General features: G+C 49.1%; 1 long non-coding RNA gene across 1 annotated transcript; it reads right to left on the bottom strand.

Moving 5' to 3' along the window:
• Nucleotides 1–1479: 1479 nt before the first annotated feature.
• LOC122463093 lies at nt 1480–12902 on the bottom strand. The gene is made up of 3 exons (XR_006286087.1): nt 12794–12902; nt 8720–10863; nt 1480–5990 (listed from the first exon to the last, which is right to left on the bottom strand). It is a non-coding gene; the product is annotated as an uncharacterized LOC122463093 (long non-coding RNA).
• Between the last annotated feature and the right edge of the window lie 1619 nt (nt 12903–14521).

The raw sequence follows: 14521 nt of genomic DNA, 5'->3' as shown, positions 1-14521 counted from the left end.
TGGCCTGTAGTTCCCAGGATCCTCCTTCTTCCCCTTTTTAAAGATTGGCACTACATTAGCCTGTTTCCAGTCTTCCGGGACTTCCCCTGATCGCCATGAGTTTTCAAAGATAATGGCCAATGGCTCTGCAATCACATCCGCCAACTCCTTTAGCACTCTGGGATGCAACACATCCGGCCCCATGGACTTGTGCACGTCCAGCTTTTCTAAATAGTCCCGAATCACTTCTTTCTTCACAGAGGGCTGGCCACCTGCTCCCCATGCTGTGCTGTCCAGTGCAGTAGTCTGGGAGCTGACCTTGTTCATGAAGACAGAGGCAAAAAAAGCATTGAGTACATTAGCTTTTTCCACATCCTCTGTCACTAGGTTGCCTCTCTCATTCAGTAAGGGGCCCACACTTTCCTTGGCTTTCTTCTTGTTGCCAACATACCTGAAGAAACCCTTCTTGTTACTCTTGACATCTCTCGCTAGCTGCAACTCCAGGTGTGATTTAGCCTTCCTGATTTCATTCCTACATGCCCGAGCAATATTTTTATACTCATCCCTGGTCATTTGTCCAATCTTCCACTTCTTGTAAGCCTCTTTTTTTGTGTTTAAGATCAGCAACGATTTCACTGTTAAGCCAAGCTGGTCGCCTGCCATATTTACTATTCTTTCTACACGTCGGGATGGTTTGTCCCTGTAAACACAATAAGGATTCTTTAAAATACAGCCAGCTCTCCTGGACTTCTTTCCCCCTCATGTTATTCTCCCAGGGGATCCTTCCCATCAGTTCCCGGAGGGAGTCAAAGTCTGCTTTTCTGAAGTCCAGGGTCCGTATTCTGCTGCTTTCCTTTCTTCCTTGTGTCAGGATCCTGAACTCGATCATCTCATGGTCACTGCCTCCCAGGTTCCCATCCACTTTTGCTTCCCCTACTAATTCTTCCCGGTTTGTGAGCAGCAGGTCAAGAAGAGCTCCGCCCCTAGTTGGTTCCTCCAGCACTTGCACCAAGAAATTGTCCCCTACACTTTCCAAAAACTTCCTGGATTGTCTGTGCACCGCTGTATTGCTCTCCCAGCAGATATCAGGATGATTGAAGTCGCCCATGAGAACCAGGGCGTGCGATCTAGTAGCTTCTGCGAGTCGCCGGAAGAAAGCCTCGTCCACCCCATCCCCCTGGTCCGGTGGTCTATAGCAGACTCCCACCACGACATCACCCTTGATGCTCACGCTTCTAAACTTAATCCAGAGACACTCAAGTTTTTCTGCAGTTTCATACCTGAGCTCTGAGCAGTCATACTGCTCCCTTACATACAGTGCAACTCCCCCACCTTTTCTGGCCTCCCTGTCCTTCCTGAACAGTTTATACCCATCCATGACAGTACTCCAGTCATGCGAGTTATCCCACCAAGTCTCTGTTATTCCAATCACATCATAATTCCCTGACTTTGCCAGGACCTCCAGTTCTCCCTGTTTGTTTCCCAGGCTTTGTGCATTTGTATATAGGCACTTGAGATAACCCGCTGATCGCCCCTCATTCTCAGTATGAGGCAGGAGCCCTCCCCTCTCACACACTCCTGCTCGTGCTTCCTCCCACAGCCTCTGCCCCTCCAAAGTCACAGCAGGGGCCAGTTTATGGACTCACGGGTGCGGGGGCGGGTGTCCTCCTGGCCATCATCCAGAGATTCTTCTCCAATTGCGGCTCTCTATTCCCAGTCTCCATGGGGCCTCTGCTGGCTCAGCAGCGGGGTCCGGTCCAGGCAGTATGGAGCTCCCATAGCCTCTCTGCAGGAGATACCAGCTTAGGACTGCTCCCTTCTCTGCCTGCCCTGACTCAGCCAGGCTGCTCCTTTCTGAGCTCTGCCTCCATTGTGAGTGCACCTGAGGTGGGGCCTTCTGAGCACAGCGCTGCTTATTAACCCTTGGTTCCCCAGTGTGGGGCTTACATATCCCAGCACAGGCAGAGGCAGCAACTAACAACAGGCAGAATGTGGGAGACAGACTAAACAATCCCACTGCCAAGGTGAGCTGTGGCTCCTGAGCACCCTCTTTCCTCAACCAAAGGAGGGGGTGGCAGGAACAACCCTACATTTCCAGGAAACAGACACATGGTAGGAGTGCATGGCTGTTCCTCCTCCTCAATCTCAGAGGGTGGCCATGCCCCCTCATGCTCAGACCCCTCTCTAGGCAAAGATTAGAGGGGGGGATTAGCAGTCTCTTAGGCCCTGGGCCCTCTAAGCAGGGCTATGCGGCAGGTAGTTCAGGGCACTGACTGCAGCAGGGCACAGCGCCAAAGAATCTAGGGGTCTCAGGCCCACAAGCAGGGCACAGCACCAGTCTGATATCCTAGCTCTGGCAGATGGCAGACAAATGCAGGCCTCCTGGCCTAAGGTGGGGAGGCTGCCACCTCAAAGGTGGGGTTGGCAGCAGGAGGTAGGGGGACCTGGGCCCACCCTACTCCACTAGGTCCCACTCCAGGGCCCTAACAGTGGTGGAGTGTTCCACCACTGGGTCCGCAGGGATCTGCCCAAAACACGCTGACCTATATTCAGGCAACAACACAACTGGACTATAGTCTGGTATCCCTGGGCTACTTCCTACACTCCCCCTCAGAGTGTACCTGTACCTGAGGATTGTCCTCCATCTCCTCGGGGTACACCGCCAGCAGCAGTCCCAGCAGCTGCTTGGCTTCTCTGGCGGCAGGCAGTTCAGGCAGCTCTGGCCCGTCCTCAGCACTAAAGGGGTCCTCTTCAGGCTCCAGCCTCAATGGTGGGTGGGAGGTGTCTGTCACCTTTGGCAGCTCCAGCCTGACTGATCAGCTGGGCCAGTCTTTTATACTTCCTGTCCCACCCGTCTGCTTCCGGCGTGGTGGGTGGGGGTGTGCTGGCTTTGCCCTCCAATTCCTCCCGGTCAATCTCAGAGGGTGGCGATGCCCCCACACTACAGTATGAGGACTCTGGGGCTGGGTCTGTTTTTCAAGGACAATTCCCTGCAGTGTTTCATTCCTGGTGCAAAACCCAACATGTGGATCATGTTTGGGAAATGGACTTTCCATGTTAGTCTGTAGGTGCTAATTTCTGCAGGAGGATTAGCACACCTGTGGGACATGACATCACAAACTGGTTGGCAACCCCACAGCTCAGCTTTCAAGTTACTGTGAGATCATTATCCCACCCCATGCTGCCTGTCCTGCAGCAACAACAGGAAAGTTGGGACTTAACAGGCCTGATTCCCATTTACAGCTCAGCATCAGGGTAAAAAGACCAGATGGGAGGGGAGGAGGGAAAGTGACAAAACTAGTAAAAACCTAGTAAAAAAATCCCCCCGCCTTTTTTTTTTCCTTAAAAAAGGAAAACAAAAAAGCTCTGATGCCATGTTCGCACTTTATGAAGGGGGGAGAGGATGGAAAGAAAATACTAGTAGAGCAAGGCAGAACAAATGGCTGGAATCTGAAGCCAGATAAATGCAAATTAGAAAGAAGATGCAAACTTGTGCGAGAGAGGATGATCAACCATTGGAACAAACTCCCTAGGGAAGTGGTAGATTCCCCAGCTCTTGATGTTTCAAATCAAGACTTGCTGATGCCTTTCTGGGAGATATGCTCACAAGTTATTGGGCTCAACATGGGAATAACTGGGTGAAATGAAAACCCATAATGGCCTGTGCAGTACCGGAGGTCAGACTAGCTGATCTAATGGTGCTTTCTGGCCTGAAACTCTATGAATTTATGAATACTGTGGGTGGCGCAGGTAGAGACACTGTACTGAAGGGTGCCCACCATTTTCTATTATAAGACCATGTTTCAGTGGCTTATAACTTTGCCAGACATGAACCATTTAGGCTGAAATCTTCCGTATCAGGTGTGTGTCTCAGGCTCACTTTAAATGTCAGATAAAGTGGTTCAGGCATTTCAACTAACAAGGGCGGAAACGCATTGTTTTGTCCATGTTAATTGTTTTTTTACAATCATTGGGTTGAAAAACTCCAGTGCCACTCTGCTTTGGAGCAGGGACATGAAATTGGCAGGAGGAAATGCAATGGTGCCAGGGATGTGTCTTTTGCCACTCCTGTGACAAACCACCCAAATTTGGTCAAATTTTAAGTCTTTGAAAAATCTGTTTGCCCATACTCAGTTGAGACCCGTTAGATTTGTGCAGCTAAATTCTCCAAAGATTCAACCTGCACTGAGCATGCTCCATCCTCTCCCTGCTCCTATGTACACCCAGACTGTGAATGAACCATTCCCACAAAGTGATGGAGTGTGCTCCACCCTGGCCTGCAGAGGCCAAGCAGGACTTTCCCTGTGATTTCCTGTCCTGGCTTCCAGAGATTGTTGTGATGTCAGACACTGGACCAGAGGAAATCAGGGGCACCATCTCTCCTGTGCTCTCAATGCCTCCCTGCTGGTGTCCGGACAGTGAGGAGGAAGAGGGGAAGGAAGAAAGCCCCTTATTCAAATGCAGCGGGGTGAGGGGGGTTTGTGGTGATAAGGGTGGGAACAGGAACCAGAAGGGGGGACAGAGGCAAAAACAAGGGGGAAGAGTCAGAGACAGAGGAGGGAAGAAGACCAGAGGGGGATAGGAGCAAGATTGAGGAATGGGGGAAGGAGAAGACCGGGGTAAAGACAGAGACAGGGGTTAGGGGAACCATGGGCTCCACCCCAGAAGGGGGAAACATGCACAATGACCTGGCAGGAGGGCCAAGTCACAGAGAGGGAACACCCTGAGCCACAGAGAGTGAGAGACCGCAGCAGCAGGGTGTGCAGTGAGCAGCAGAAGAGGGTCTTGGGCCTGGAAAGAACTAATCCCCAGAGCAGCCAGGAGGAGGCACCACCCGTGATGAGTGGACCCCGTGGCAGGGATCAATCTGTTTCCATGTGATTTTTTTTTAAAAAATGTTAAAGTTTTATAAAAACCTTAGGTTTCAGAGTAGCATCCGTGTTAGTCTGTATCCGAACAAATGACTGGAAGGCTTATGCTCTAATAAAAACCTCAGAAAACTACATCCAAAAAATTTACATTAAAAGAACATTAAGGTTTCAAAGTCAAACATGCAAAAGTTAGTTAATACCAGAATTAAGGTTTGCCCATTCATATCCCTCCATCTTCCTTCATTCTCCACCTCTGTCCCATCAAAAGAATCTTCTGGTGACCATTCCCTTTGGTCACAATCTGATTGGGGTTCCTGAATCTCTCTTTCAGTGACTTCAATTTCCCTTCCACCTTTCCTCCAGAACAAATACCACTCACATGTTGTATTTATGAAGCCCTCAATCTTTGCTCATAAACAGAATACTACACACATACTACCCAATCAGATTGCCTTGGGTTTCTTCAGGAGTGTCACATTGTGAGCTCTTACATACCCAAAATAAAGAGCTGCCCTTCCAGGAAACAAATAATCTCAAAATACTCAGTCTGAACAGCCCACTCTCCCCTCTGGCCAGGGTAGCGTCTTCCTCACTCTGCTGCTGTCTTCCTCTTCCTCCTTAGCAAGTGAAGCAGCTGGGCCTGGTAGACTGACATATTCCAGCTGCCTTGATTTTCCAGGCCTTTAACTCTTCCTTGCCTGGCCCATAAATAGGGCAGACAAGCCCAGGAAAGATCGAGAGTCTGACTTCTCCCAGGTGGTCTTAGCTCAAGGTCATCACACAGGGCTATTCCACATAGCAACCACTTTGCAGAAGAGTGAACTCCCCGTTGGTGTCTCCACCCATGGCAGGGTGTGGTGTAGCAGATTTGCCTCATCTAGCACTCCCCTGCCAACAGCCACTCCGATTGTGCAGTAGTCTATCTCTTCTCATGACTCAGCCCTCCCATCAGGTCACTGGAAAGTCTCAGCCCTTCTGATGTAACAATAAACGCCAATAAACAGAAGTCCAACGACATTGTGTCAGGTCTTTGGCCCCTGACTCTGGGCCCAGATTCTCAGGTACCCCCTTGTCTCAGGGCTTCATGACTATCCTCCCAGGCTCCAAGGTCTCTCTAGGTTCACCCTTCTTTCAGGGATCCTGGAATACCCCAATAAATCCCAAAGGAAAATATAAATTTTAAACCATGACTACCCTTCCTCAGTCTTGAACCTTCATCCCTCTTGCATTTCCCCTATGCTCTGCTCCTCAGATGAACCCCTCCCATGCTTGGAGGCCTGGCTCCTGCCCTTTAATCAGGGTTCACCACCAAAGGCTGCTTCATCTCAGTGGCTTTTCCCTGTCTACCCTGGCTCCACTCTCTACTGCCAAGGGAAGCACTGAAGAGTTCTTTCCCCCTCTCCCTTCAGCTCCCTTCTGTTCCAGGCTTCCTCTCTTTATAGTAACCACCCAGCTCCTCCCAGAGCTGGGATTCATCTTTAATTGGGCCTTATCCCCTAGGTGTAGAGTTGCCAGTTTTGGTTGGACGTATTCCTGGAGGTTTCATCACATGACATAATCTTTAAGTAAAGATTAATCTTTAATTCCTGGAGAATCCAGACCAATCCTGGAGGGTTGGCAACCCTATCTAGGTGCCACCAGGAGTGCTAATGGAGCTCTGTAATGATGCTGGTTCTGGCAGGATCCAACTGAGAGTGCCAATTCAGGACAAATTGCTTAAAGCAGAGCAGTTACAGCCCAACGCTGGGGTTTCTATGCACACCAAGGCAAACCAAACCAGCCAGACAGGGAAGACTTTGGTTTTACCCCACTGGCTAACCACAAGTCACACAAGCAACTCCTTCAGACACTCCAATTTCCCAGTAACACCACCAGTGCCACTCGTTATGGGGATGACGGGTTATAAAACCAATACCCCAGTAAAAGCAAAAAGGTTTTCTCGATCCCAAAGGACTAAGCCCCAGACCCAGGTCAATATACAAATCAGATCTTTCCCACAAATCACGCTGTTGCCAATCCTTTAGAATCTAAAATCTAAAGGTTTATTCATAAAAGGAAAAAGATAGAGATGAGAGCTAGAATTGGTTAAATGGAATCAATGACATACAGTGATAGCAAAGTTCTTGGTTCAGGCTTGCAGCAGTGAGGGAATAAACTGCAGGTTCAAATCCAGTCTCTGGAGAACATCCACAGCTGGGATGGGTCATTCAGTCCTTTGTTCAGAGCTTCCATTTGTAGCGAAGTCCCTCCAGAGGTAAGAAGCAGGATTGAAGACAAGATGGAGGAGCTGCAGCAGCTTTTTATAGTCTCTTGCCATGTGGTCTGTCTTTCTTTGTTCCAAAGACAAGCTGTCCAGCACGTGGCCTGGAAACACCTCAGAGTTCTGTCCATAGGCATGTCCTCATGTCTGCCTTCTCTCAATGGGTCAGTTGTATAGCTGACGGTCCTTAATGGGTCATCAAGCAGGCTAGGCGGAGCTGACACCAACTTGTCTGGGGTGTCACTAGGGGTGAAAGGAAGGCGGTACGGGCCGGTACAGCGTCCCGGTAAAAAGTAGCCGCCAGTACCGGCCCGTACCGTGACTTTAAAGCACTGTCACAGCAGCGCTTTAAGGACTGTGGCAGCGCTTTAACACTTTAACTGGGTTCCTACCGGCAGGGCCGCCGACGTGGGGCGCAAAAGGCGCAGCGACGTTAAAGCGCTGCCACGGCAAAGGATGCTGCTGAAAGCGCTGCTGTCGCTTTAATGTTGTTGCCCCTTTCAAAAGAAGTAGCTGCCCCACGCCCACAATTTAAAAGGGTGCGGGGCTCTGGTCCCTTTAAATCACCACTGGAGCCCTAAGTGGCGTGGGCCAGATGGGGTGGCTGGGGGACGCTGACCCTAACCCCGCCCCTTCCGCCTGGGGCCCCGCGCCTTCCAGGGAGGACGGGGGGCACAGAGCCGGCCCCATACCAGTAAGAGCTCAATTTCACTTTCACCCCTGGGTGTCACCCAGAATCATAGCATAAATTTGAAATACAGACAGTATAGAGCCAATATTCATAACTTTAACTACAAAAAAGATGCACACATATAGACAGCATAATCATAACCAGCAAACCATAACCTTGTATGAGACACCTTATTTGACCCCCTTTATACAAGATTTGGTGCCATTACAGGACCTTGGTTGCAACAATGATCTATATGGTCCCAGATTATGTCAATAATGTCACAAGCTCTCTCAGCCTTTTGTGCAACCCTCTCACTCTCTCAGCTAGTTCAGATTAGCTCGAGATCAGTGGTCACTGGCAAAGCTGAGCCTCATTCCCCTTAAAGGGAGAGCCAGCGACACACTTCTTGTCTCTTACTACATGATGTTGCTTTGCTTTATTGGGGTCTATAAAGTGTACTAAGTTAACCTGCCTAAAAGCACTTTTACTATGCAGTGAATGTCCACACAGGGACTTGTAACAGGGTGGGACTCACCTCTCGCAGTGTGTATGTGAAGCACAAACCAAAACACCACTTCTGGGATAAACAGTCCAATGGGGCCTATCCTAGTACCCCTCAGTTGGTGTTGGCAGCAACCCTCCCTGGGCTCAGGTTCTTAAACAGTCCAACAAGGGCCTGTCCCAGTACCCCTCTTCCATTGGTGTCTTCCTGAAGCCCTCCCTTGGCTCAGTCCTTATTCAGTCCTGCAGCCCCTTCTGGGCTACTCTTCCAATAGTCCCTTGACTCTGGTATGGGGCCATGCCCACAGGGCTTCCTCCCTGGAGACTCTTCACCCTTTCTGGGCCTTTCTGGCCCCAGCTCTCCAGGTAGGACAATAAATTGTTCAGGTCCCCTTCCCCACGGCCCCAGCACCTTCACAAACACTTCACCCTTACCGTAGGGCTGACGTCTTGTACTCAGTCCCAGCAGCCAGCCAGGAGCTCCTTCTTGCTCCTCTGGTCTCTGCCAGCAACTGCTCTATTCACAGTCCTGCCACTTCTTCAGACAGCCAGCCAGGAACACCATCCTTGCTCCTCTGGCTCTAGGCAGCAACTGATTGTCTCTGGCCCTCCAGCTCCTTTTATGTGAGCCTGCTGGGCCCTGATTGGCTGCTCCTCACAGCCTCTCTCTGATTGGCTGTTTCTCCTGCAACCTCTCTATGCAGCTTGGAGGACTTACCTCCACTGCTCCTTTCTGAGACAAGGTGTGGCAAGACCAGAAAGCTTTCAGCAGACGGCTTCAGAGGGCCTGGTTCACCCCATCACAGGAGTTCACGTGGAGAAACTAGTGTGCTGTAAATTCACACCCTAACCTACTCTGCACTAACTTCCCTGTGAAGACAAGCCCTAAGTGTCCAGATTCTACTCCACACCTACAGCTCTTATCTGCATTCCCCTGTTGACTTCCATACAAACTTCAGAATACTCTGTATTTTCTAACACTCACTTTTGGCAGCCAGTATCTCAATTTTCCATTCCTAGACCAACACTTTCCAACCTGGCTGAATAAAGTTAGGCACTTACATACCTCTTTAGGGACCAAAATCAGTGACCTGATTTTCAGAGGAACTGAGTACCTCTAGCTCCTAACTAAGTCCACATTCAACACTGTGGAAAAGGCCCTCCGGCTTTTATTTAGCTGCTCAGGTATGGATTTAGCCATCAAGTTTGTACATTTTGAGCTGAGTGTCTCATGGAGAGAGGTTCTCTTACCTCTTTGTTAAATCAGGCTGTTCTAGAGAGTAGTAAAGCACAGGAAAGAAGCTCCCTGAGTAAGAGAAAAGAAGACAGTTCCATAAAAAGGGGGTTCATGGTATTTCCCCTTTGAACTAACCTGCAAATATAAACTGCTGCCTGAGGCAGGTGAGGGCAGCAACGAGCAATGTTCTTTAGGGAGTGGCTGGGCAGACATGCCTACAGATAAAAGGAATGGGTCCACATTCACCCAGCTGGGGCAAAACACCCCGTTAGCAACAATTAGGGGGAAAACACTTGACTCTTCAAAATTTCTGGGCTCACATGCAGCAAATCAAACAAATCCTCAGAGATCCCACATATGTCATGTAAACTACAGAGTGTTTTCACTGAATGCTGTGGTTCATTTCTATGGGCAGGAGGGATGAGCACTGCCCATTTAAATAATACAAGGCAATCTGGGGTGCTTTGTGGAGTACAGAGAGCTGAGCTGCATGTTCCACTCTAGAGAAGAGTCAGATTCCAGGAGGAAAGCACCCGGAGGGGTCTTTCAGTGAAGAGCCTGGAGTGTGGCATGACATCACTGGAACAAGTACAGCCAGAGCACTGTGAACCAACACAAGGCTCTCAGTCTTTAATTATGCTCCTTATGGGAGACCCTTTGAAGTTCCTTGTAAAAAATCAGGGCAATGGAAAAACTGAGAGCCCTACTACTGAGTTGCCTGTGGCTGTGCTATAATTTCTCATGGGAAGGACCTTGTAAATGAGGTCAGCACAAAAACAGTATGGGACCGTAACTCTTGCAACACCTACCCAGGTTCTTCCAGGGGCTCTTACACCCAAAGCCGGAGGCAGAGTATTGCTCAATAATCACACTTGTGGAGAATGTTAGGTAATGCGTTTACCTAATGTTATTTTACATATGGGGTGCGGGATGTAAAACCTGTGGTTGGCTACGAGATGGTGATTTAACATCGGGGGATTCTGTAAAGGCCCATTTGGTTGCTAGGAGCCACCATGGAATGTCTGTTCAAATGCTAGCAGCTGAGTGAGGACTGTTGGAGGGGAGAGTTGAATCCAGCTGGCTGGAGGTGGGTTGTTCCGGCATCTCAGTGAAGGTGCCAGGAATGGGGTCTCAAGACACCAGAGATCATCCAGTGGCACTGGGGACTGTATGAGTCCAGGCTACTGGGAAAGTGGCTTTGAAATGAGTCCAGAGGAAGCAGGACTCAGCAGCTTCTGCGAAGGAAGTCTGAATTGGGATCTGCAATAAAACGTTCCTGTGCTTGAGAGGGTAAAGAAGGCACCTCTAGATGAACAATAACTGATGTCATTCATGAGTTTATCTGTAAGTAACAAAGTAAAGAGTTTGTTAACCAAGTCTTGCTTTTCCTGCAGTGGAAGAGCACCTATCATATGTACCAGTGAACACACACTTCTGGGGACCAGTTCCTTGGAAGCAGTGCACAGAGTGAGTGGGGACATGATATAAAATTTCAAAATATGAAGCTTAGTGGTGGCAGCAGCTACCCAAGCCTGGGACACTAGATACCTGGAGTTGTGACCACACTGTGTTCTCTTTCCGGAGAAGTTGTGGGTCAATTGCCAGGGAGGTGTTCCAAGACATTTTTACTTTCCTAACCATGCTGCAGGTTTCTGAGTTTGTTTGTCTGTGCACATACACAGCACAACAGCATCTGCAAGCAACTCAGGAAACACTGTACCAGGGTTGGACACACTTTTCTCAGGATTAAATATGAGTCTGTTAAGAGGGTCTGGTTACTCACTTGCAGGCTGAGACTTCTACCTCCATGGGATTCCCACTTGAAACAGCTCCTCTGGGAGATACCTAACAGAGGCTCAGCTGTGACAGGTTCAACCCCCTCATTGGTTTGGCTCACCAGCCTACAAGTAGTAACATAAGGTGAAAAACTAAAGTGCTGGTGGTATCTCCGTTACCTGAAATTGCCTTTGTCAAGTGGAAATGAAGCCAACCTTGCCTACTCCAATACTGGGCCTTGGGATAGGGCCTCCATCATGCAACCAACCCCCTTGACTGCTTAGGCAAAGACACTCATATCAGTGGCACTCAGATGGAGTGCCCTGACGTTACCAAAGGTGAGGGGTGTCCCACCACGGGGACCCGGCAGACAATGAACACTGCAGGGCCAGGCAGTAGTGCTATGGTAACACAGACTAAGGCTGTGTAGTTCATCCCAGTCTCTTTCATGGCGATTTACAGCTAGGGGTTTGGTGAGTCTGCGAGGCTCAGCACATATCCTAAATCTTGTGTCCAAACAACTCCTGCCATGGAGAAGTAGGGAGCTATGGGCTGTCCTGTAACTGTGGCAGACAGAATTGATGGCAGTATCCCCACAAATTTTAGCAGTCCCTGTTCCACCCTCATGGTGACAGGAGAGGAACATGAGAAAAGGGCACAGCCAAAGGTTCTGGTGCATTTGCCTGATCATAACTGAGTGTGCCCCTTCTGTGGAGAACGCATGGAAAGACAGCTGCTCTGAACAGCCACCTCAAAGTAAACATGGTAAGGAGGGTGTGGAGTTTCAATGCTCCCTGATTGAGAGGACTAATAGAAATGTTCACATCAGCCTCTGTCACATCCTAAAATACCATGGGGTGACACCACAGGTGCCAGTCAGCAACTGGACCTGAGAGGTATGTGCAAACAATTTGGTACCAAATCTAGTCTTTCCCAACATAAGAGATGGCCCATCCAGAGGCAGAGCACATCGAAGCCAGTCATCCTAAACGAAATTCGCAATGTGGAATGCACAAAGTGGTCAGCTGAGGAAGTTTCCTGATCTCAACAAAAGGCTGCAGTGCCAGAGTAACATTAGTATCTTGATTTCAAAAGAAATCAAAGGCAAGATGCCAAAACAAGTTAGTGACAAATGAAGGGAGCTGAGCCTGGTGAACAACAAGGACCAACCCGGAGCTCATCGACATGGGATTCAGAGGGAACACGCACGCAGCCGACTGTTCTCACCATCGAACAAGAGCAGAGCACCACACCGGTAGCTACCGACAACAAGGGAGATCACCTCTGAAGGACTGGGAGCATCTAGAGTTTGAAAGTGAGGTCCTGCCCATGTGGGTTCAGGGAGAGCCAAATGTCAGAAACTTTGATGACACTGTTTCCATTTCCTCTCAAAAGATCCCAAGCCAGCTAAGAGACTGAATGAGAGAGCCAGCAGGGTCAAGGGTGGAAAGGAAAAATATTGGATGAGAAAAATACCAACCAAGAGGGGCACTTACCTGTTACTGTGAAGGAGCATGGCCTCCCACTGGCCAGGAAGGAGGCTAATGAGCTCCTCTGGGCCTGTGCTGCACTAACGAGGTGCACCTTCACAGCTTGTTCAGCCTGGAGGGGTATAAAAAGGGAAGCTTACCATAGAAAGGGTGGTGACCAGGAAGAAGGCTGCTCCACACAGAGAATGCTAATAACAGAAGTAGGCCAGTCGAGCAGGAGATAGCTGTCATAAATATAAAGGGAAGGGTAAACCCCTTTAAAATCCCTCCTGGCCAGAAGAAAAATCCTTTAACCTGTAAAGGGTTAAGAAGCTAAAGGTAACCTCGCTGGCACCTGACCAAAATGACCAATGAGGAGACAAGATACTTTCAAAAGCTGGGAGGAGGGAGAAAAACAAAGGGTCTGTGTCTGTCTGTATGCTGTTTTTGCCGGGGACAGAACAGGAATGGAGTCTTAGAACATTTAGTAAGTAATCTAGCTAGGTATGTGTTAGATTATGATTTCTTTAAATAGCTGAGAAAAGAGCTGTGCTGAATAGAATGACTATTCTTGTCTGTGTGTCTTTTTTGTAACTTAAGGTTTTGCCTGGAGGGACTCTCTATGTTAGAGGTGATTCCTTTACTTCTATTAAAAGTCTTCTTGTAAGAAAACTGAATGCTTTTCATTGTTCTAAGATCCAAGGGTTTGGGTCTGTGGTCACCTATGCAAATTGGTGACGATTTTTACCAAACCTTCCCCAGGAAGTGGGGTGCAAGGGTTGGGAGGATTTGGGGGGGAAAGACGCGTCCAAACTACGTTTCCCAGTAAACCCAGATAAAGTTTGGTGGTGGCAGTGGAAATCCAAGGGCAAAGGGTAAAATTAATTTGTACCTTGGGGAAGTTTAACCCTAAGCTGGTAAAAGTAAGCTTAGGAGGTTTTCATGCAGGTCCCCACATCTGTACCCTAGAGTTCAGAGTGGGGAAGGAACCTTGACAATAGCCATGGAACATACCACTTCCAGAGCTGCCCTGGCTGACAGCCAAGCAACACTCCCCAGGAAGAGGAGTAGGAAGTAAACCCCACAAAGGGGCATGGACTTTCAGAGGCTGAGCCTGTGAAGCCCTATCCAGGGGCTGTTTGAGAGGCTGACCCCTGTTCCAGCCAGACTCTCCTCTCCTGCAAGGAGAAGGAAGGAAGAACCAGTCCTCTGCCAGGATGCAACTGCTCCAGAGAACTCCCCCAAGTGCAGACACCGGGGAAGTAGAGGGTAAAGGGCAGACAGTGGGACCTAGGGACAAGTGGCCATCTCTGTCTGTACAGTTAATGACAGTGGTCACCAGACAAAACACTTAAGAGTGGACAAGACACGTATGGGTCAGACAAGCCACCCAAGATAACCAGCCACAAATAACTCAAAACGCCAATTTGCAGAAACAGGGACCTGCTATCTATTATATCAGTTATCTCAACAAAGCCACAGGTCTGACTGTCCCACATTCCACACATTTGGGAAGTTATTCTGCCTTAACGTTGCTGAGGGCACTGCTAAGGATTTGTGTTAAGAGTGCAAGTTGGATGAAGCTGGGGTACATATTGCTATTGGGTATCTGTTGGAGATGGAAGTGCAAACCCTGCAGAGTGCTCGAGTGCAAAGTCAGTACATAAGAACAAACATAAGAGTGGCCATACTGGGTCAAACCAAAGGTCCATCTAATCCTGTATCCTGTCTTTCGATCGTGGCCAATGCCAGGTG

This window comes from Chelonia mydas, chromosome 15, assembly GCF_015237465.2.
Source record: "Chelonia mydas isolate rCheMyd1 chromosome 15, rCheMyd1.pri.v2, whole genome shotgun sequence".
Taxonomy (NCBI): domain Eukaryota; kingdom Metazoa; phylum Chordata; order Testudines; family Cheloniidae; genus Chelonia; species Chelonia mydas.
The sequence above is the reverse complement of the archived record's forward strand: the minus strand, read 5'-3'. Positions and strand labels throughout refer to the sequence as shown.